This window comes from Tamandua tetradactyla, chromosome 5 (genome assembly GCF_023851605.1).
Source record: "Tamandua tetradactyla isolate mTamTet1 chromosome 5, mTamTet1.pri, whole genome shotgun sequence".
Taxonomy (NCBI): Eukaryota; Metazoa; Chordata; class Mammalia; order Pilosa; family Myrmecophagidae; genus Tamandua; species Tamandua tetradactyla.
The window spans coordinates 74,253,219-74,274,858 of NC_135331.1; the positions used below are offsets into that span (position 1 = coordinate 74,253,219).

The following is a 21,640-nucleotide window of genomic DNA, read 5'->3' on the forward strand; positions in this document are numbered from 1 at the left end:
CATGATCATTTTTAGAACATTTGCATCGCTGCAGAAAAAGAAATAAAAAGAAAGAAGAACTAACTCACACATTTCATACCTCACCCCTCCCTCTCATTGATCACTAGTTTTTCAATCTATCCATTTTTTTTTTACCTTTTATCTCCCATTATTATTTATTTATTTGTTATCCTTTCTTCTTTTTATTCATCTGTCCATACCTTGGATAAAAGGAGCATCAGAAAGAAGGTTTTCACAATCACATGGTCACATTGTAAAAGCCATATCATTATACAATCATCTTCAAGAATCAAGGCTACTGAAACATAGATCAACAGTTTCAGGTACTTCCCTCCAGCTACTCCAAAACATCATAAACTAAAAAAGAATATCTATATAAGGTGTAAGAATAACCTCCAGGATAACCTCTCAACTCTGTTTGAAATCTCTCAGTCACTTCACTTCACTTTGTTTCATTTCTCTCTTCACCTTTTTGATCAAAAAGACTTTCTCAAACCTATGAGGCCAGGTCCCCGCTCATCCCAGGAGTTCTGTCCCATGTTGCCAGGGAGATTTATACCCCTGGGAGTCATGACCCATATAGGGAGGAGGGTAGTGAGTTCACCTGCTAATTTGGCTTAGATAGGGAGGCCACATTTGATCCACAAAAGAGGTTCTCTAGGGGTGACTCTTGGGCACATAATTTTAAGTAAGCTGTAGCTTCTCCTTTGCAAGAATAAATTTCATAGGAGTAAATCCCAAGATGAGGGCACAGCCTATTGCATTGGTTGTCCTCACTGCTTGCAAGAATAGCAGGAATTCCCCAAATGGGGAAGTTGAATATTTCCTACTTTCTCCCCAGTCCCCCAAGGGGGCTTTGCAAATACTTTTTTATTCTCTGCCAAATTACTCTGTAATATATCAGGGGATCACACTAACCTGTACAAACCAACAAGATCTCATGCCATATTCAAGATTCCGTGTATTTATGGTATTCAACTAAACTGACAATACAAGTTGCCCATACAGATTGGGTAATGTGCTACCCTAAATATAAATTTTGCACCAAATAAACATCTTTCCCTTTGGTCTTACACAGAAGTTGTAGTATTAAAATATGGACAAAATCATTCTTTACCCTGTATTCTGATCTACCTTAGTCCTATCCAGGTCATCCTCATTCATATTTCTACTCAAAGACTGATCCTTTTTCAACTTTATAAACAGTTCCTATGTGAGGTATTGCTGACTTTCAAAGCTTCAGAGCTCTAACTCTACCTCTCAGGTACCACAAAAACACCCGAAGTTTCAGGGAACAACCAGGTTATATACAAACAGCTCAGTATCTCAGAATTTAGAAATAACAATTAAAACTCTTGAATATAATTGCATTTATTTTATCTGATCTTCTTAGGTATCAGGAGATGAAGAAAATAAGATTATAGTTGGTTATCAAACATGAATGGCTTATGAAAAAACTGGGGTCTTGGGAAGACTTTGCTTCAGGTACTCTGGGGTGGACCTGAGAGTTGATGTTTCTGACAAGCTTCCAGGTCACAGAAGTGTGACTTTCTGCTACATACTGCACCTTGAATAACAAGGACTTACTTTCAAACAGACTTAACATCTCTGGGCTACGTTGAGGGGGGTGGGTTTAGTTGTTTATGCATTCTGCTTTGCAATGTATGTGCCACTTTAGGTCAAGAATGATACCTGATTCACCGGTATACCCTTTTTCAGCTAATGTCTACCACTCAGAAAGTGCATAATAAAAGAATGTATGATTATGAGTAATCATACATCCTCTGTTTCATTATCGTTTTTCTTCAACCAAAGAATGTTATTTCTCTAACAAGGGATATGCCATCTCTCATCAAGCTTGTAGCTTGATGAAGGTCATGGGGGAGTAATAAAACTGCTGGCTAATCAACAGATTTGCTGGCACTTCAGAGGAGAGAAGAGCTTAATAAGAAAAGCATGATATGTCAAGTCAGATATTTTGGAAAAGATGAGACCTAGAAAAGAAAACAAGCTGAATCTAAAGAGTTTAAGGTTTTTGAGTCATGTCTATCACATGAGTAATACGGGACAAGCAATTTAAGTTTCTGCCCTTGACACTTTTCATCTGTAATACAAGGTTCTAAATATAAATATAAGTATAAACTGTCAAGGGTGACCACTAGTATAACAGAATTAAAAAATACAATTCTTAACCCAACTATAAGGAAAGAAAAAACAGCAGAGAGAAAGCTTGATAAACCCAACAAAAAAAACAATAAAGCATGAAATACCACCAACAAGCAATCATAGCAGTGGAAATGATAATACAGAAGCAAGGAATAAACCCAAACACAAAAATAACAGTAAACAGAAGCAGATTAAATTACCCCTTGAAAAGACCCTGAGTAATAGTAGGTTTAAAAAAATCCAGTTCTAAGCTGTCAGAGTCAGGATAAAACAAACTGACACAGAATAACCTAAACCAAAAAATTGCTAAAGTATATATATATATATATTATATATATATATATGAATTGTATATATATACACACATATATATGTATATCAGAAAAGGAGTAGCAAAGGAAAATAGACAGCCATATTCTTTAACATTAACTAATGTCAAATAATATATAATTCAAAAATGTATAGTATTAAACTTATGTTTCATACTGACATAAAACAGAGTGGAATGAGAAAATTCAAATTATGAATCCTTAAGCATCTAATAACCCAGCTTCTAAACCTGTAAACAAAATACTGACACAGAGGAAAGAAAAAAGAAACACAACTCTGCAATCAAATCAGAGATTTAAGCAAAACTCTATTGGAAATTAGCCAACTAAATCATCCAAAACAAGTAACAGTGTAGAGGAGTTGAAAATCTTAAATTAATTCACAATTTTATAGAAGCTTTTATAACCTATAAATACTTATTTATAACAAATGAGAAAAATTTTTAAAAGACCATCTAGCAGAGCACAATTTCTGATTAAATTCCCCCAATACAACTATTATTGTTGATAAAATGCAATAAAACAAAGATATAATCTAATAGAAATTATTCAGAACTCTTGTTGAAGAATAAATCAAAATATTTAAAATATAAATGCATATAAATATATGACAATGCAAGCAAAAATAAAAATGCATGAGAGTAAAAGGTTTAATTGCATTAACTACAAAACAAGACATTTTAAAATACAACTCGGTGAAAACTGAAAACTGCTAAAATAAACTCAAAATATTACAAAAAAGAAAGTCTAATGAAAATATAAGAAAAGAAGTAACAGATTTAAAAGAAAAAAAGGCTAAGTGGGAGAAAGGGAAGATAATAGTAGTAGACTGATGAATAAAGCCAAAATTGAGTCTTGAATATATCAGCAAACTCAAAAACATAGAGAAATGTTGAATGATACCAAAAAAAAGCACAAACTGCATTAAAAATTAGGAAGGGAATACATTGCTATTATAATTGGGACTGGTTTCAATATTTTTCAAAATTTTATTTCCTAGGAATATAGAAAATAATGTATTGACTCAAAAGAGTCAGAGAACCCGAATAGATCAATATCTGTAGAAAGTGAATGATAAAAGTAATCAAATGTTTACCTTGGTGCAAAAAAGACCCTTAGTCCAGACAGTTTTATGGGAAAGTTCTACTAAACCTCAAATTCTTTTTTATATAAACTTTTTTAGGGACATACAAACAACAGAAAGCTGCCAAACTCAGACTTTGCAACTAGCCTCACCTTTATGCTAAAAGCAGACAAAGGTAGAAAATGCAAAAAGAAGAAAACTATAAAAACCTGAAAGAAATATTTTCAAACTACATCTAGCACTATTTTAATCTATAACTTTCACTCCAGAAACATAAGGAGAAATTCACTAATGGGGGCATATGCAGAAATCAATTTGTTTAAAATTCAACACTTTTCAGATTAAAAAAAAAGTACTAGAAATAAACTTTTAAACTAACAAAGGATCTCTTTTACAAACACGTTGCAAACATAATTTCATACAGGAAATTAATAGAAATTAATAATTTCAATCCCATCAAGCGTAAGGCAAGATGAGGATGCATACTAGAATTACAAAATATAAGGTATAGCAGACCTATCCAATTTAAAAAAAAAAAGTAGGATGTGCTTGCTTTGGTGACACATATACTACAATTGGAACAATACAAAGAAGATTAGCATGGCTCCTGTGCAAAAATGACAGACAAATTCATGACGCATTCCATATTTAAAAAATAAATAAAAGTAGGAGAGACAAAACTGTCAGTATTTATGAATGATATGACTCTCTCTATATATAAAATATAACTGTCTACATAAATAATGAAAAAGAATTGACAAATATTATTAGAATTAACTTAGTTACCTAATAAATTGATGAATGTAAAATCAACAAAAATCAATACTTTTCCTCTACCCAGAAACAATTAAAAATAATGCAAAATTAGAAAATATATAAGGCAGAGTTCATATGTAATAGCATAGAAAGACATAAAATACCTAAGAATAAACCCGAGAACAAATATGGAAGTCCTGTAAAGAGAAAAATGATAAAACTTTAATTAAGGAATCAAATGAAATCAAAATAATGAGGGGCATTCTATTTTCCTAGATGGGGAGTTTGAATAATTTATGATGCTTTCCCCTAAATTAATCTATAAGTTCAAACCTCTCTCAATCAAAACAGTATGATTTTTTAATGAAACCTGACAAGGCAATTCAAAAGATTATTTATAAACAGAGAATTTCTCTAAATAGTCAAGAACATTTTGAAAGAGTGTATGAGGGTGTCACTCTACCAGATATGGAAACTATGAAAATATATGGTAGATAAACCCAACGGAAATTTTGTAGGAATAAACATATCATTTGAACAGAAGGAAAGTCTCTTACAGATCATGTGAATATGTCAATGTAATTTATGGCAAATTCAATATTTCAAGTCAAAGGTTGGCCTATTCAATAATGATTATACAAAAATGGGCTATCATTTACGTGTAAGAAGCTAAATAAACCCAATTTCTGTGACAGAGGATGCAAACTCTTCATTAAATTCATTTTTATTTCTTCTGGGGTATCTGATGCAACCATTCTAGGGAGTGGTATGTTCCATATCACTTCCAGACACAGTCCGGAAAAACTACATACATGCTCATCCCTCTCTTTCCCCTCACACTGTTGGTGATAAAAAAAAAAAAAAAAAAAGACCCTTAGGCTGGCTTTGCAAAGCACATACTGAAAATGGCAGAGCCACAGCTGCCAACCTCCCGAATCACTCTGTGAAGCAGAGCTGCCCACTTTCCACCCCCAGTCACCTTGGACTGTTCCTTGAAGGAGAAATAAACTTCTATTGTGCTTGAGCTCTCATGCAGGTACACCTCATTTTATTGAGCTTAGATTTATTGTGCTTTTACAAATTGAAGGTTTGCAGCCATCCTGCATCCAGCAAGTCTATCTGTGCATTTTTACCAACAGCATGTTCTATCAATGTGTCACATTTTGGTAATGCTCACAATATTTAAAATTTTTTCATAATTATTATATCTGTTATGGCGATCTGCAACCTGTGATCTTTGATGTTACTATTGAAATGTTTTGGGGGCTCCTTGAACCAAGGTGATATGACGTTGAGTTTGATCTCTGTTGTGTGTTTTCTGACTGCTCCACCATCAATCAGGCTGTCCCCCATCTCTCTCCCTCTCTTATAGCCTCCCTATTCCCTATAATACACCAATATTGAAACTAGACCAATTAAGAACCCTACAATGGCCTCTCAGTGTTCAAGTAGAAGGAAGAGTTGCACGTCTCTCACTTTAAATCAAAAGCTAGAAATGATTAAAATTAATGAGGAAGGCACATCTAAAGCTGAGATGTGCTGAAAGCTAGGTCTCTTGGGTCAAATAGTCAGCAAGTTGTGAATGCAAAGGAAAAGTTCTTGAAGGAAAGTGAAAGTACTATTCTGTGAACACACAAATAATAAGAAAGCAAAACAATCTTATTTCTAATATGGAGGAAGTTTTAGTAATCCAGCTAGAAGCAAGCCAACCACAACATTCCTTTAAGTCAAAGCCTAATCCAGAAGAAGGTCCTAGCTCTCTTCAATTTTATGGGAGCTGAGAGGGGTAAGGAAGCTGCGGAAGAAAAGTTTGATGCTAGCAGAGGTTGGTTCATGCAGTTTAAGAAAAGAAGCTGTCTCTATAACATAAAAGTTCAAGGTGCTGTTGTAGAAGCTGCAGCAAATTATCCAGAAAATTAAGTTCATCATTAAATACGGTTGCACACAGTGCAAGGGTGGTTCAGTGGTAGAATGCTCACCTTTCACGCAGGAGACCCGGGTTCAATTTCCAGACCATGCTCCCCCTCAAAAAAAAGGTGGCTGCACTAAGCAACAGATTTTGGCTCTAGACAAAACAGCCTTATATTGGAAGAAGATGCCATCTCTAGGACATCCATAGCTAGACAGGAGTAGTCAATTCCTGCCTTCTAAGCTTCAAAGGACAGGCTGACTCTCTTGTTCAGTGTAAAGCAGCTGGTAACTTTAATTTGAAGCCAGTGATCATTTATCACTCTGAAAATCCTAGGGCCCTCAAGTATTATGCAAAAGTTACTAGGCTTGTTTTCTACAAATGGAACAACAAAGGCTAGATGATAGCACATCTGTTTACAATATAGTTTACTAAATCTATGGCCCCACTGTTGAGAACTATTGTTTAGAAAAAAAGATTCCTTTCAAAAATCCCTATTCATTGACAATGCATGTGGTCACCCAAGAGCTCTGATGGAGATGTTCGATGAGATCAATGTTATTTTCATGCTGGCTGACACAACATCCATTCTGCAGCCCATAGATCAAGGAGTCATTTCAACTTCCAAGATGTCTTATTTAAGAAATACATTTCATGAAGCTATAGCTGCCACAGATAGTGATTCCTCTCATGGATCTGGGTAAAGTACATTGAAAACATTTGGAAAGGAATCACCATTCTAGATGTCATGAAGAAAATTTGTGATTCATGGGAGGTAGTCAAAATATCAATAATAATAGGTGTTTGGAGGGAATTGATTTTAGCTTTCACGGATGACTTTGAAGGGTTCGAGACTTCAGTGGAGGGAAGTAATGGGAGATGTGGTAGAAACAGCAGAACTAGAATTAGAAGAGGAGTCTGGAGATGTGACAGAATTGCTGAATTCTCATGATAAAACTAATGGATGAGGAGTTGCTTCTTATGGATGCACAAAGAAAGTGGTTTCTTGAGATAAAACCTACTTCTGGTGAAGAAGGTGTGACCATTGCTAAAATGACAAAAAAAGATTTAAAGTATTACATAAACATAGTAAGTGAAACAGCAGCAGCAGGGTGTGAGAGGATTGACTCCAATTGTGAAAGAAGTTATACTGTGGTAAAATGCTATAAAACAGCATACATGCTACAGGGAAACCTTTCATGAAATCTTTGCTTCCATCGATATAGCCAAATTCATTGTTGTCTTACATTGGGAAACCGCCACAACCACTCCAAACTTCAGCACTCACCACCCTGATCCGTCAGCAGCCATCCACATCAAGGCAAGACCCTCTACCAGCAAATGGACTATGATTCTCTGGAGGCTCAGATGATGGTCAGCATTTTGTAGCAGTAAACTATATTTCATTAAGGTATATACTGTTTTAGTCATAATGCTATTGTACACTTATTCTACAGTATAGTGTAAACAGAACTTTTTATGCACTAGAGACCAAAATATTCATGTGATTCACTTTATTGTGGTTTGCTTTATTGCAGTGGTCTGTAGCTGAACCTACAACATCTCCGAGGTGTGCCTGCATATTTTTGAATCTAATTGCTTCAGCAGTGATGTTCCCTAACTAATGTGATCTCCGCTGCACACAATAAATAAAAACTAATCTCTGTGTAGAATAGAGAGATATGCCAACACAAGCCTATAAGATAGGAAAGGAAAACGATCATTTATTTTACCTTATACAAAAAAATAATTAGCAAAGTTAAAAGGCAAATGCCAGCTTGAGTGAAAATATTTGTATTCTATTTAAAAGGTTAATATCTATCTAAAATGAGCCAATTATAAAACAATCAACTCATAAAAGAAGACAAACTACCCAATAGAAAAAATTGGCAAAGAAATACAATCAGGCTATTCACGGGAGAAGAAATGAACAGGTACTCAATATATCAAGCAAGTAGAGTACTACACATGGAAAGTGAAAATTGAGATATTTCCCTCAAGTGATTAGCAATATATGTATATATGACTGAAGAACAGGTGTTGAAGAAGATGCAAAGAACTGGCTTTGTCATACATTGCTAGTGTGTGTGAGGCTGGGTCTGACTAGAGAGAGTTTGACTATTTGTACTAGATTTAAAAATGAACCTGTACTTTAAGCCAACAATTTTGCTTCTAAGTGTTTATTATTTTAACATACAACAAACTTCTACAGTTGTGAAAAGATACCCCACCCCCAGATTATAAATCACCCAAATATTGATTAATGGAGGAAAGCTTAAGTAATTTGTGCTATATCCACATGATTGTATATTAAAATATGACATACATCAATATGCAGTGAAATATAACGATTTGTGAGGTATATATATAAACAAAACTGATCAGAAGTATATCTAGATAGATAGATGGATAGATAGATAGATAGATAGACAATTTTTTTTTTTTTTTTTTGCATGGGTAGTCACTGGAAATCGAACCCAGGTCTTCGGCACAGCAGGCGAGAACTCTGCCTGCTGAGCCACATGGCCTGCCCTATATTTTTAAACATACATCTGCTTGTGTAGGTGTATGTGGATATGTATAATATATTTAGAATATATATACACACACACACACACGTAAATGCACAGAATGGGGTTCTAAGAAACACAAGCAATTGTCTGCAGTGGCTATTTCTGGGAAAAAGGGCCAGAGAGGGACTAGTAGCCATAGGATGCTTCTCTCTTTTGTTCTGGGCACATCTGCATTGTTTACCTCTTAGTCTAAGGTAATATATTTAGATGGTAATTATAAATTGTTTTTGCTGAATTTAAGTAATTAAAACTTGACCTGACCAGCCTATCTCCCAGTGTGTTCCAGAAAATTGTGGTCTCCTGACATGCTTTATGCAAAATAAGTTCTGAGATCAAATATATTTTTTTCATTCACATTTTCAAGTTTTCCTGGAGGGAATTCATCTCCCAATCAATGTCAAAAGGAACTTTCAGCCGCCAGACAGAAGAATAGGTTGTGAAATAGCCATTGACTATTGAGGAAAACATATCAAAACATCTCAGAAGTGATCACAGGCATTTCAAAGTGAGGAAAAATTGGTGTGACTGATTCATGAAATCTGAGGGGTGTCTGAAAGGCCAGATATCAAAAGTTTCTAGCTGCCTTTGAAGAGAAGCTATTTAACTTCCAGCAATATGTAATTAAATTAGGGCAGGGAACGAAACTAAGAGTATCCTTAAATGAAAAATGCAAAACAAAATCCCAGAATTCTTCAAAGTCCCAAACTGCATTGAAATTCTACACAGGGCACACTCTCAAGCAAAAATCAAAAAAATACAACATGTCACCATGATGTTATACATTGCAACTACCAGCCATAAGCGATTCAGAAGAAACTTTAGACTCTGTGAAAAAAAACCTTAGCCTTGAACCAACAAAAAAGGTGGCACACAATGACAAATGTGCACTATTGTCAGTGAGTTAAAAAAAAAAGTATGTGCATTGAATGTGGCAGGGATTTTTTGTTTTTGTTTGTCATCTTTGCTCTGAAGGTGGTTTTAAATTGATGGCGTCTCTTAAAACATACTGGCCTCTTGAACACTTGTGTTCTCCTTGTTCATCAAAAATTCCAGGCACACTCCTGCTTCAGAGAGCTAGTGTCTGCTGTACTTGTTCTGCTTATGGCCACATGACCTGGTCCCTTTGCTCAGTAGTGCCTTCCTTGCCAACACTGTTTAAAATTGAGACTCCCCCTCGACCTTCATCCCATTACTTCCTACCCCTTTTTTTGCCTTACAATTTTTCATAGAATTTATCACCATCTGGATTACTATTTATTTTACTTATTTATGCCTTTGTTGTCTATCTCTCCCCACTGCAGATTAAGCAAAGATCTTTTTTCCCCTTTCTTTTCTGCTATATCTCCACTTCCTAGGTAACCAATAAATATTTATTGAATGAGTAAATGACTTGAGAAATCTTGAAATCAATGATAGCTATGCTAACCTCCTAGAGATTAATAAGGCTCATCAGCAAATTAAATTCTGTAAGAAGTTTTAAAAAGCTATTTTAAAAACTTTTTAAAAAGCTATTTAGCATTGGTGAATCTTTTGTTTTCCAAAGTTAGCTGACTGTGGAATATTTCTTGTCCCTACGTAACATTAAAAGACAGTAGAATTAATAATCTGTGTAAACCATTTCAGGAAAGAGAGAAACTCTAAAATTCCATTAAATTCTATAATTCAATATTTTTTGTAAATTATTGAATACTCTGAGTACTGTTTACTCTTTTTCCCTCTCCCTTCCACTGACATTTTCTTCCTTACTTATGTCTTTGCAGTACTACTACAATATAATATTACTCAAAACATAGGAGTCATGGAATCTGGCACACAAGATGGAAAACTAAAATTGAGAACATTCAGGCAGATTTGAAAGAATGAACTTGTGATAAAAATACTGATACACAGAGAACATTTTCATGCTAAGGGCATTTTGTGCTAATGTTACATTTCAGTCAAGGTCTACCAGGAATAGGGTGTGCAGGTGGCTCAGTGGTAGAATGCTCGCCTTCCATGTGGGAGACTTGAAGTTCGATCCCCAGACCATGCACTCCACCCCCACCTAGCAAAAACAGATGTAACAGGAAAATGAGAATCATTACAGGTTTTTATAACAGAGGACATTTAATGCTGGACATTGGTTATGCAGGTTACTGAAAGACTTAGAAGCCAAGCAAGGAACAGTGAGGCAACCAAGGATGAGGAAAGCAAGAAGTTGCTAACATCAAAGGGCCGGAGGAGGTGACCATCAGAGTCCAGGAGCCAGGGATGCCTGACGCAAGGTGGAAACTTGGAGGAAATTCAACCGTCACGAGTGACACTGCTCGAAGAATCAAAGGCGGACATTGTGGCTTCTTCCTCCCACAAGTACCTGTGACTAACTAAATCCATTGACATGGGAGCCTGGGAAATGCAGCCTACAGTGGTCAGTCCCCTGTGATGCAGAATACAGCAGGGCAAGGGTGAGGACAGCAGATGGAGACAGAGTCCCAAGACTGGCTTCTCTTATTTATTTCATTTATTACAACCATCATGTGAACACTTGACTTGGTCTTCAGGTCTAAGCAAAGATTAAAACTAAAAAGAAAACCATGTTAAATGCAACCCACTGAAGAAAGGTATATTGTTAATTTTAATACTCCATGTGTGTTTACTGATATACACTTACAACCAAAGAGATATAAATTATCAAGTACATTAATACCTATGGCAACAAGTATGTATAAAACTGTTGTAATAGCATTTGACAACACAACTAATACTCAATATACAAATTTAATTTTAATATTTCACACAATTTAGAAAAACCAGGATCCAATACTGTCAAATATTACTCTATATAACATATTCATACTCGTTATCATTGTGGCAACACAATTTATTAAATGATGCCTATTTCAAACTGACTAAAAACCATTTGTAATCCATTTGCCAGGGACCAAGAGCTGGAGCAAAATAAGCCAAATATAGCAGTTGAAAAAATATTAAGGGCAACACATTAAAAATAATTTTATTAAAAATTACCCTGGATATAGATGGCTGAGAAATAGCAAGCAAAGTCATCTTGTACATAGCAATAAAAAATTAAGGTAACTTTTATGTTGTAGTTGTTTTTAGAAAATTTTATTCAGTCTATGGGCCAAACCACAAAATTTAGGGCCAAAAAATAAAATGCTCCCGTTAGTAAATTATTAGCCAGAGTAAGCATATTGTTTCAATATATCCATGGACTTCAATCACATGTATTTTCAAAAGAGATTCAAGGTAGATTAAAATAAAAGTACAGTGTAACAAAACCGAACAATTAACCCAGAATTACAGATAAAATAAATAATAAAAGAATTAAAATTAAAAGTGTATCAAGAAATTATTGCTTAAAACATTTATGCAAGAGTTTCCTTGTAGCTGAAAGAGAAAGAATCTTGGATTTTGTAGTTCTCAAGGACAGGTAAAAGGAAATGCATATACCCTTGGTGGAAAGGATTGTATAGTTTCCATCAAGTTTTCAGACCCACTTATGTTGAAAAGTGACAGAATCATATTGAATTGTGCAAGAGAAAAAAGTTGGTCTGATGGCAAAGTGTTGAAGACTTGAGCAATAAATTCGAAGTGTATTGATTTAATTCCTTACTTAAAATAGTCAGTGATACTTGTCCTAGGTATTAATCATCATAATCTTACCAAATTCCCATTTCAATTAATCGCAATGTAGCTTTTGTTAAATTTTGGATTGCATGTGAAGATTTTTTTTTAATTACGTTATTGCTTCCAGGAGAGCAAAATGATTATTTTTGGATCCTTGGAAAATTGTTGTGACTACACTTTTGGTAAAAATCAGGCCGTGCATGATTAGAAACACCTTAATAATTCAAGAATCTAAAATGGATAATTTTGCATTGGAAAACAAAATTGGAAGCCCCAATCATTCTGGTACTTGGCCTAATTTTGTGTGATCGAGCCTTTATAAGGCTTAATAGGGAAATAGATCACTATTGCCATCTCCTGGCAAGTACAAAATATGACCACAATTGAAGTCTGAACAGCCGTATATTGTGGGAAAGCAAAAAGATTACCACATAAATAGGTAATAATGTATAGAATATTTATTGTAAGAGCATCGTTGGATTTTATTCCTTATTCCTATAAGACCTTTACAAAAATCCATTAGAGTTGATAAATAGTAGCATTTGTTTTATGAGTTCTTTATGTTGAACAGAAATTCTACTTGTTATGACTTTTTAAATTAAATGCATATGATGGATCTACCTGAAATTGAAACAAATAGAGTTGCCTCAAAGAGAAAACCTAGAAAAAGTTTGCGATGCATTGGGGTAAAAGAGCCAGGCTGCACCACTGCACACAGACAAGAAAATGACAGGCAGCTTTCTGCCATATAATAAAGCTGGTGGAATGGATATTAGTTTTGACAGCATTCATCCATCTTTCTGCTTTGGGGGCTTTCACAGATGATGAATAATACCCTTCCCCACCACCTCACCTTGTCATCTTGCTGCATTGCTTTTTAATTTCAGACTCTTGTTATTGTCCCTCTTTGCAATCAGCTGTTGCTAATGCTTTGAGCTCCCTTCCCTCCTTTTCTCACATATGGATGCCAAGTCTGTGTCAGAGCTTGGCTCATATGCTCACTGTCCAGGATTCCATCTGAGTCATATAAGAGCTTGGTTTCACTGAAGTCTACCAGTTGCACTCCAGGGTGCTGTCTTGTCCTATAGACTCCAAACTCTTGCTGCAGCTGAGTGACAAAGGAGAATGAGATATAGCTTTAAGCCATTATCCTCCAGATCAGAATGCCACACAACATGGTTCTGAGGCTTGATGTGCCACCTTCTCAAATTAATTGTTTCATCAAGATTGAGCATGATAACTAACTTCCCAAGATGGGTTGAAAGCACCAAGACAATTGACATTATTAAATACTCTTCTGAATTCCTTACTTGGAGGACGAAGGGAAAATATATTATTGTTGTGTTTTTTGTTTTGTCGCATTTTATCAAAATTCTACTCCTTACCAACTAGTTCAAGATCACATTTAGTTTATGCTTAAGTAAAAGAGGAAATGACATTCGAGAAATCAGAAACCTGAGCTTTGTAGCAGGAAATCACTCCCCTTAAGTAGCTTAGTGGTCTGCTACTGAAGTTTATCTGCCTGTGATAGCTCTAGCTAAGTCAATTTACCCCAAGGGGATAATAAAAAGAGGGGATAATCTTCCGTTCTTAGAGATGGAACATCTAACAAATCCAAAGTAGAGAAGGCAGATCAAAGGGAATGACTCTTGAAAAATGTTCAAGGTTTGTACTCCAGCTAATCATTGGCTCAGAGACACTTTCTCCTTTAGAATGAACCTCAGATAAATCTATTAGGAGAAAATCTTTATAGAAAAGGCTTGGAAGGGAGAAAAGGAGGTCAAAGCAAACAAATATTATAGTAAAAATAAGAAGCCAAGATCATAAAACAAGAAAATGTAAATAAACATTTGATTAAATGTAGCCAAAGTAGTAATAGCATAAATAGTCACATGTATAGCACTTACTATGTATCAAACATGACACTAGTCATTTTACATGTATTAACTCGTTCAATTCTCAAAATAATCCTATTATTTTCATTTAACAGGTAAGGAAACAGCACTGGGAGGTTTAGAAACACACCCAAAGCCATGTAAATAGTAAAAAGTAGACTCAAGATTCCAACCCAGGGGGTCTGACTCTTAACCACTATATTCTATTATGTCTCCTATCTTTGTATCTACATCCTAGAAACTCCAAAACTCGCACTTTCTCTCCGTCTTTCTTTGTCACCCTCTCATATATTTAAGCTTTACAACAGATAGCATATGTACAAGTGTCTCCATTTTACAAGTAGGTGAATCAAAGCTGGCTCATTCTTCCCCTGTACTCTACCGGGTCCAGAATGTGATGGCCACTAACACAGCACTCGGATCTCTCGCTTCAGGGCATAGTTTTCTGACTGCCCCTGCTAAATTCCCTCTAAATCCACCACCACGTTTGTACCAAGGTCATGCTTCTCTCCAGCTGCTCTCAGAGCATGGGTATTAGTGCAGGTCAATTCCCGTGAGTAAAGAGCTATTCTAAATGAACAACGCTGCTTCAAAGATTCCCCATGATCCTGGTCAAACCTTTAGAACAGTCTCAGCTCTTTTCCTACCTAATCTTCCTTCCTCTCCCTTCCCCCTCCCCCTGAGTCAGACCAGGGTCATGGTCTGAAATTTTGCTCCTCCTACTTCTATTTCCTCTCCTTTATTTTTCATTTGCATTTTCCCTAATAGGTCTCCTAATATGTATTATTAAACATAATAGTATGTTTAATCCTATCTTGAAGTCTGCTTCTCAGAAGACCCAAATGAATGCACAATCTATCAAAATATAAGCTTTTGAAACTAATTTCACTAGTTTCTAAAAACACAGATATCTATGTTTGTAATGTTTTATTTTTATGTAACCATTTAGTTATTTTAGCTATATTTATGCCCTACATGTGCATTTTAATAAAACACATGTAGGGCATAAAATGATAAAATAAAACAGAAAAAATAATAAAGCAAGTGAAATAATTATACTCATTCTTGTAGTAGATCACTGGATCTAAAGCATACTTTCTAGACTTCTGCAGGGAAAAAGAACGAGGTTATAGTACACAGACTCACAGTCAGACTGTCTCAAAATAGTATGTGATCAGGAGTGTCTAGGAGAATTTTTCACATTCTTACCAATTTTTAATGATAATAAGACTTCAAAGAACACCAAAACCTTTTCTCAGAGAAGAAAAGAGTTCACTGACATCAAACATCTCGGTGTCCTACAAGCTGGTTTAAGTAATAGCTAGTAACATATTTTCACATTATATCCTGTGATTCATGATGACCCTGAAGTATTTAGCTGTTCCTGCTTGTATCTCTCAAAACTTTTTCTCTTTTTAATGATCTATTGTCTGATTTTCCAGGGGCTCACCTTGAATTTTCTTTTAGTATTACACAATCCTGTGAACCTAAAGGTAATTTTAACTCCCTCTGTCCAGATATTTAGCATGTAGGGAAAATGCTGACACTAGAAATGTGCCTTGTAAAGTACTAACATTGGGCTGATGAGTCCTTTCTGGTCATGGGGTCTAAGAGGTTCTTGCGCATTAAGCTTCAACAGTACTGATCATGGTCATTGCATAGATAAAACGTTTAAGATCAGTAGACATCTTTACCAAGCAACACAATTGTACCAGAATAGGATTCAACTTTGGCTAACTTATCATAAATGTCTGGCTTCATCATTATAGCACTGGTTCAGATGTTTAGCTAGGAGTGGGACCTCCGTAACAGTGGAACAGAATCCTCTAACGCATCTCCACTCTCATTCAGTGACCTTGGCAGCAATAAATTCTTGGTTAAGTAATCACAAGACCAAACCACATAGTACTAAAGAAAATGCAAACACAAGGGGTGGTAATTTGATGTTGTAATCCATTCCTGTGGATGTAGACCTGTTGTGGGGTGGACCTTTTGATTAGATTGTTTCAACTGAGATGTAACCAGCCCCGTTCAAGGTCAGCTGTAGCATTCTTACTGGAAGCCTCTATAAGAGCATTAAGTACATATAGAAGCTAAGAGATTAAATTACGAGAAGCTCATGGAAAGGCCCAAGGGGAGCTTAGTGGGAGCCACCGAGGTCAGCAGTAGGAAGCAACAAAACCTGGGAGAGAAGGACCTGCAGACATCAATATTGTGCTTTGCTATCTGACAAAGGAGCCCAAGCTCACCAGAAACCAATCTTCAGAGAAAGTATTATCCTGTTAATGCCTTAATTTGGACACCCTCATGGCCTTAGAATTGTAAACTTGCAAACTAATAAATCCCCATTGTTAAAAGTCAGTCCATTTCTGATATATTGCATTCCAACAGCTTTAGCAAACCAAGATACAAGAATATAAACAAAATCAAAGTTTGCTGAAAAAAAATTTCCTTTCTAATTCAGACCTGTAAACATAACTCCATTTTACGCTGTGTAAATGATGTTGCAGGTCATTTTGCTTTAGCACAGAATGGTATGGTATGTTCATGAAAAGGTAGAACAGTATAAGGTAGCCTAGTGATGTAAGGTACATTACGGTACAGAATAGTATTTTGAGATAGTTATAGACCACACCAAGATGCCCAGATTCCCTCAGAGACCTCTTTGATAATTTTCAAGAATTCAGCTCATAGAATTCAAGTCTCTCTCAGAATCAGTAAGACAAAGAACTTTATCCAAGATCAGAGTTTGATAATCAGTTTGTGCCTGGTTATGTTTAGTATGTGGAAATCATGTTCAAAACCTACAGAGCACACAAGAAGGCTGAGTCACTCAACTTGCATGCCAATGAGTTTGTATATAATTGATATAGTAATCACCTGCCCAGTTACAAGATTTCAATGGATAAATATAGTTGCACACTTCTTTGCATTCTTACTCCAACTCAAGTCAAAAGTATAAAAAATTCATTGTTCAAAAGCTAACCAAAGGCACAAAAAATAATGAAAGCTATCTGGATCATTACTAACACAATTACCAATTGGCACAAAATCTTTAATTTCACAAAAAGTTAAAAACCCCTTCTAAATATTCTGAGGACTATAAAATATTCAAAGTATTATACTTTGAGTATAAGTTTCTCTAAAGGGATTCCTATATCAATTTTATTCTTACTGTTTCCATTGCAGTGAGAGTAATTTTTTTATCCAAATTAAAACTAATCAAAAACTATTCTTAAATCTCTGGAAAAACAGCATTTTACCGAGTTATCAACACTTGCCATAAAACAAATTATTTTGCTAATATCCAATCACAATAAAGGTTTTTCAACCTTTTACTGAAATTTTAAAATTTGCCTATATAGAGAGAATATTGTTTTCATTTATTAAATTGTATTTTATTTCAGATTCTAAGTTTCAAGGTATTTTATATAGTTCTTGTTGTTGCTGAGGCTTCGCATTGGGGCATATTTCAGCTCATTATGTAACTGACGCTGAGGACAGTGCCAAGATATTACTGCCATACTTTTACATAATCTGCTTATCATCTGTTTACATACGCTCTGATAAGTTCACCTTGTTATACATCAGGTTAGGCATTAATATTAATATCTAACATTTACTAAGTGCTTACTGCATCTCAGCTCTGTGCTAGGTTCTTTGCCTGGGCTCTCATTTTTCTTCATAACAAGCCTAGGAAATAAGTGCAATGGTCCCTATAAATGTAGTATGTATAAGCTGAGAGTTACAGAGGGTTCCCACAAAATCACTCAGACAGTCCCTGGGGGAACGGGGATTCAACATCAGACCTGTCTGACTTCCAGGTCCCGGCTCTAAATCATCATGCTCTACGCCATCCCAAATTGTCGAATGCTTAAGTATCAAAGAGTTTCCATTTTCTGTTGCCCTGTTATCACCATGGAGTTAAATTGGGCTGGGAAGATTTACTCATCTGCAAGCAAGCTTGTTGCAATGTGTTACAGATCGCATCTAGATAGAATTACTGGGCAGGCAAACCTGGGCTGTTCAATGCTCAGGAATTTATATCATTCCAGGTGATTCAAAATAGATAATTGACGATTCTTTGGGGGGTCCTAGGGTTGAAGTAAGACTGAAAAGCATGTAATGATCAAGGTTATCCATTCCAATGCTTCTCCATTCCAGCCTCCTCTCCCACCACTGCACCCACTCCACCTTTTCAATAGAAGCATTCTCTCTACTCTTTTTCATAATCTGAACCTTTCCCTTTTAGCTAACAGTTCTCAAAAATAATGGACACAGATCTACAGCATTTTTAATTCCTTAAACATTCTACAAGTATCACTCCTCAGAGCCTACTGATAGGAATATATCCAGCTTTGAAACTATGTGGGAGCTATATTCTCCACTTTTCTAATCTGGCATTTCATATTCCCTTCATGAACTAATTCCTCTGTACAATTATAGTTTAACTTTTTTTAAAAACACAGGGGTTTTACAAAAGCATGAAACACTTCCACTGTCTCAGATGCTTTTCTGTTTGGATCCCTCCTCCTGATGACCTATGATTTGCTGATATTTATTATCTCAATCTCTTTATCATACTGATATTTCTTATTTTTCTACCGACCTCTCAGTACTATCATTTTAAAATTATCACTATAAAGGCTATCCTTTAAATTCTTTCTTGTTAACAAACATAAAAGTAAAAGGGACACCTGCCCTGTTGGTATTTCTTCATCTTCATAGTTCAACAACCTCTTAAGAGCAGACAAGAATATTATCAGTCACCAAGAAGAGGTTGGAGAGGGAAGAGTTTCTATGGATAAAACTGCAGGGAACATGTTCTCAAGAGTTTAGGGGCCATATTTTAAAACATTTTACGCCGCAGCTTTTCCTTACAATGTTCTCTGGGCCTGTGGCTGAGAGTTTGCTTGATGAAAACCCCAAAATTGTAAAACACAGTTCTTATTCTTCCAAAGTGTAATATGCATAATTTTTTCTAACATTATCTCCTCATCACTCTTTGTGAATTTGAATCAATCTACTTCAGATTGCATATGGTATATTGATATTATGTACTGTCATTTCTGTCTCCCATTGGGTTGGAATCTCCAGTGGAACAGGAGTTATATTGCTTTCATCTTTGCATCCCTTGCACTGTTGGTTTGCTTGGTTTAACAGCTTTATAGAGATTAATTTACATACTGTACAATTCACCCATTTAAAGAACACAATTAAATGGTTTTCTGTATTGTCTTTTCCTTCTGGCTCAAAATACGATGTTTGCATCAAAAAATTCAAAGTTGCTGCACTTTGAATTGAGGAAGGAAGTTCAGACTTGGAAGAATTTCAACACTTTCAACGGTTCCCTATTGACCAATAGTAAAATCCAAGCTCCTTACTAATACGGGCAAAGCTTCTGAGGCTCTTGATGGTTTTTAATTTTATTGTTTTACTCAACTTCCTGATTACTCCATAGCTACAGAACTGCACAAAACATTTCAGTAACTCAAGAACACATCTTAGGTACTTTACTTCCCATCTTTTGTTTATGCCTAAAATATCTGCTTCGTTTTTTTCTGCTTGATTAATACCTAATCCACTTTTCCATCCAAACTTAACTCATAAATTCCCTTTTTTCTGAGGGCTCCCACGACATTCCCCAAAAGTAGCATTTGCTTTCTCTGTTTATATAATACATTTTAATGGCCCTTTAATAACACATTTAGCTTTCATTAAACTTTGTTAAAATTGTTTGTATATTTGTGTCTCTCCTTCATGCACATACTCTCTTGTAAATACACACTTGGTTATAAGTTCCAGAAAGAAAAACATTGTATTGTACTCTGTTCTGTACTTTCTGCACTTGCAGAAAACCTGTAAAATGGTCAATAAGAGCATTATTACAGATCAATTAATCTTAAATTAGAGCTTACTCTGCCCCTTATAGCTGTGTGCCTCGAATTTCATCTTCCTCACCCATAGAAAACAGGAAAATGCTTTACTTCATATGATTGTTGCATTACATTAAGTGATTTGTATGGAAGATCTTTGTTAGAGTTGTTTACAATTTATTATGTAAAGTAACCATATTATTACACAGCTAGAGGTACATATTTAAAAAGATGTTGCATATTATAGTTCCTTTGAACTGCTAGAATGAATAAGAATAACGGAGTCTGCTTACTCTTAATGACTAAGTTATTAGCTCATAGGACACTCAAGTTTTGTGCCCACTAGATTCTTTATTTTAGAAAGAGCCACAAGAAAGAAATTTTAAAACTATATTTAAAAATCAGAATTAACTCAAGACACAATTGTATTTTTCCCCCAATGACTCTAATAAGAAAAATGTTAGGTATTACAGTAATACTTCATCAGGAGGCTTGTTTATGCTCATCAAGTTTAAAATCTGACTATACTAATTTCATTAGCATCTTATTTTCGCTTTGGTTCATCTAATGTAATTCAAACACTCTATCTGAAATGAATCTCCAGAGATAAATTTTTCCCCTTGAAGATGAACTTACTTTAAAGTTTGCACAGGGGCTCAGGCATGAACATAACAGTATGAGCACAAGTGTGAAAAACTGCAGTATAGCATAAAGCAAAGGATGAGCCTTTGCTTTTATCAATATCTCTGTTTCATATTCGGAAGGCAGAACTAGTCTTTAGTATAAGGTACCAATTTATATTCACCATCACATGGCAGATATAACACTTAAACACCAGTATGAGTCCATTTACAGATCATCTGAGGCTGAGGTGAGTAGGAGCTTTGACTTAATCTGACATTTTGAAGACTCTACATGTCAGCTATTTTATATTGGAGTTAGTTGGATGGAACAGAACTTGGAAACTTGCCCCATATCTTCAATCACCAGTCATGGGTTATGACTGAATCTAACTAGGTGGATGGCTCTTGGCTAACCAAACTATTTCTATACCTGGTTAGCAGCATAGTCAATATGCCCTGAGGCAAATAGATCTTGATTTAAACCCACTTCGTCTCATGTAATGATTTCTGGGGCAGCTGATAAATGTCAAGCCTTTAAGTTACAAGATAGGAACATTTTAGTATTGTGTTAGCTATTATAATGTACAGTCATTGAGAAAATTTGAAAATGTCTTAGTAGAATTAGCTTCACTTTCTGATGAAACTCTTAGAAGAATATGTTAGTCTATGGCTTACAGAAATATTGAATCATACACACTCAGATTCTACAGCCATTTCAGCATTGATCTCTGTTTTCTTACCCTACTGTACATGGTCCACTCACCAAATCAGTATGACCATTATGTAACCTTACTACCATCTT

At 35.3% G+C, this 21,640-nt stretch overlaps 1 non-coding gene across 1 annotated transcript; it reads left to right on the forward strand.

Annotated features, from left to right (window-relative positions):
- Positions 1 to 4,124: 4,124 nt before the first annotated feature.
- LOC143685378 (U6 spliceosomal RNA) lies at positions 4,125 to 4,231 on the forward strand. Its single transcript, XR_013176620.1, has one exon. It is a non-coding gene; the product is annotated as a U6 spliceosomal RNA (small nuclear RNA).
- Positions 4,232 to 21,640: the final 17,409 nt, after the last annotated feature.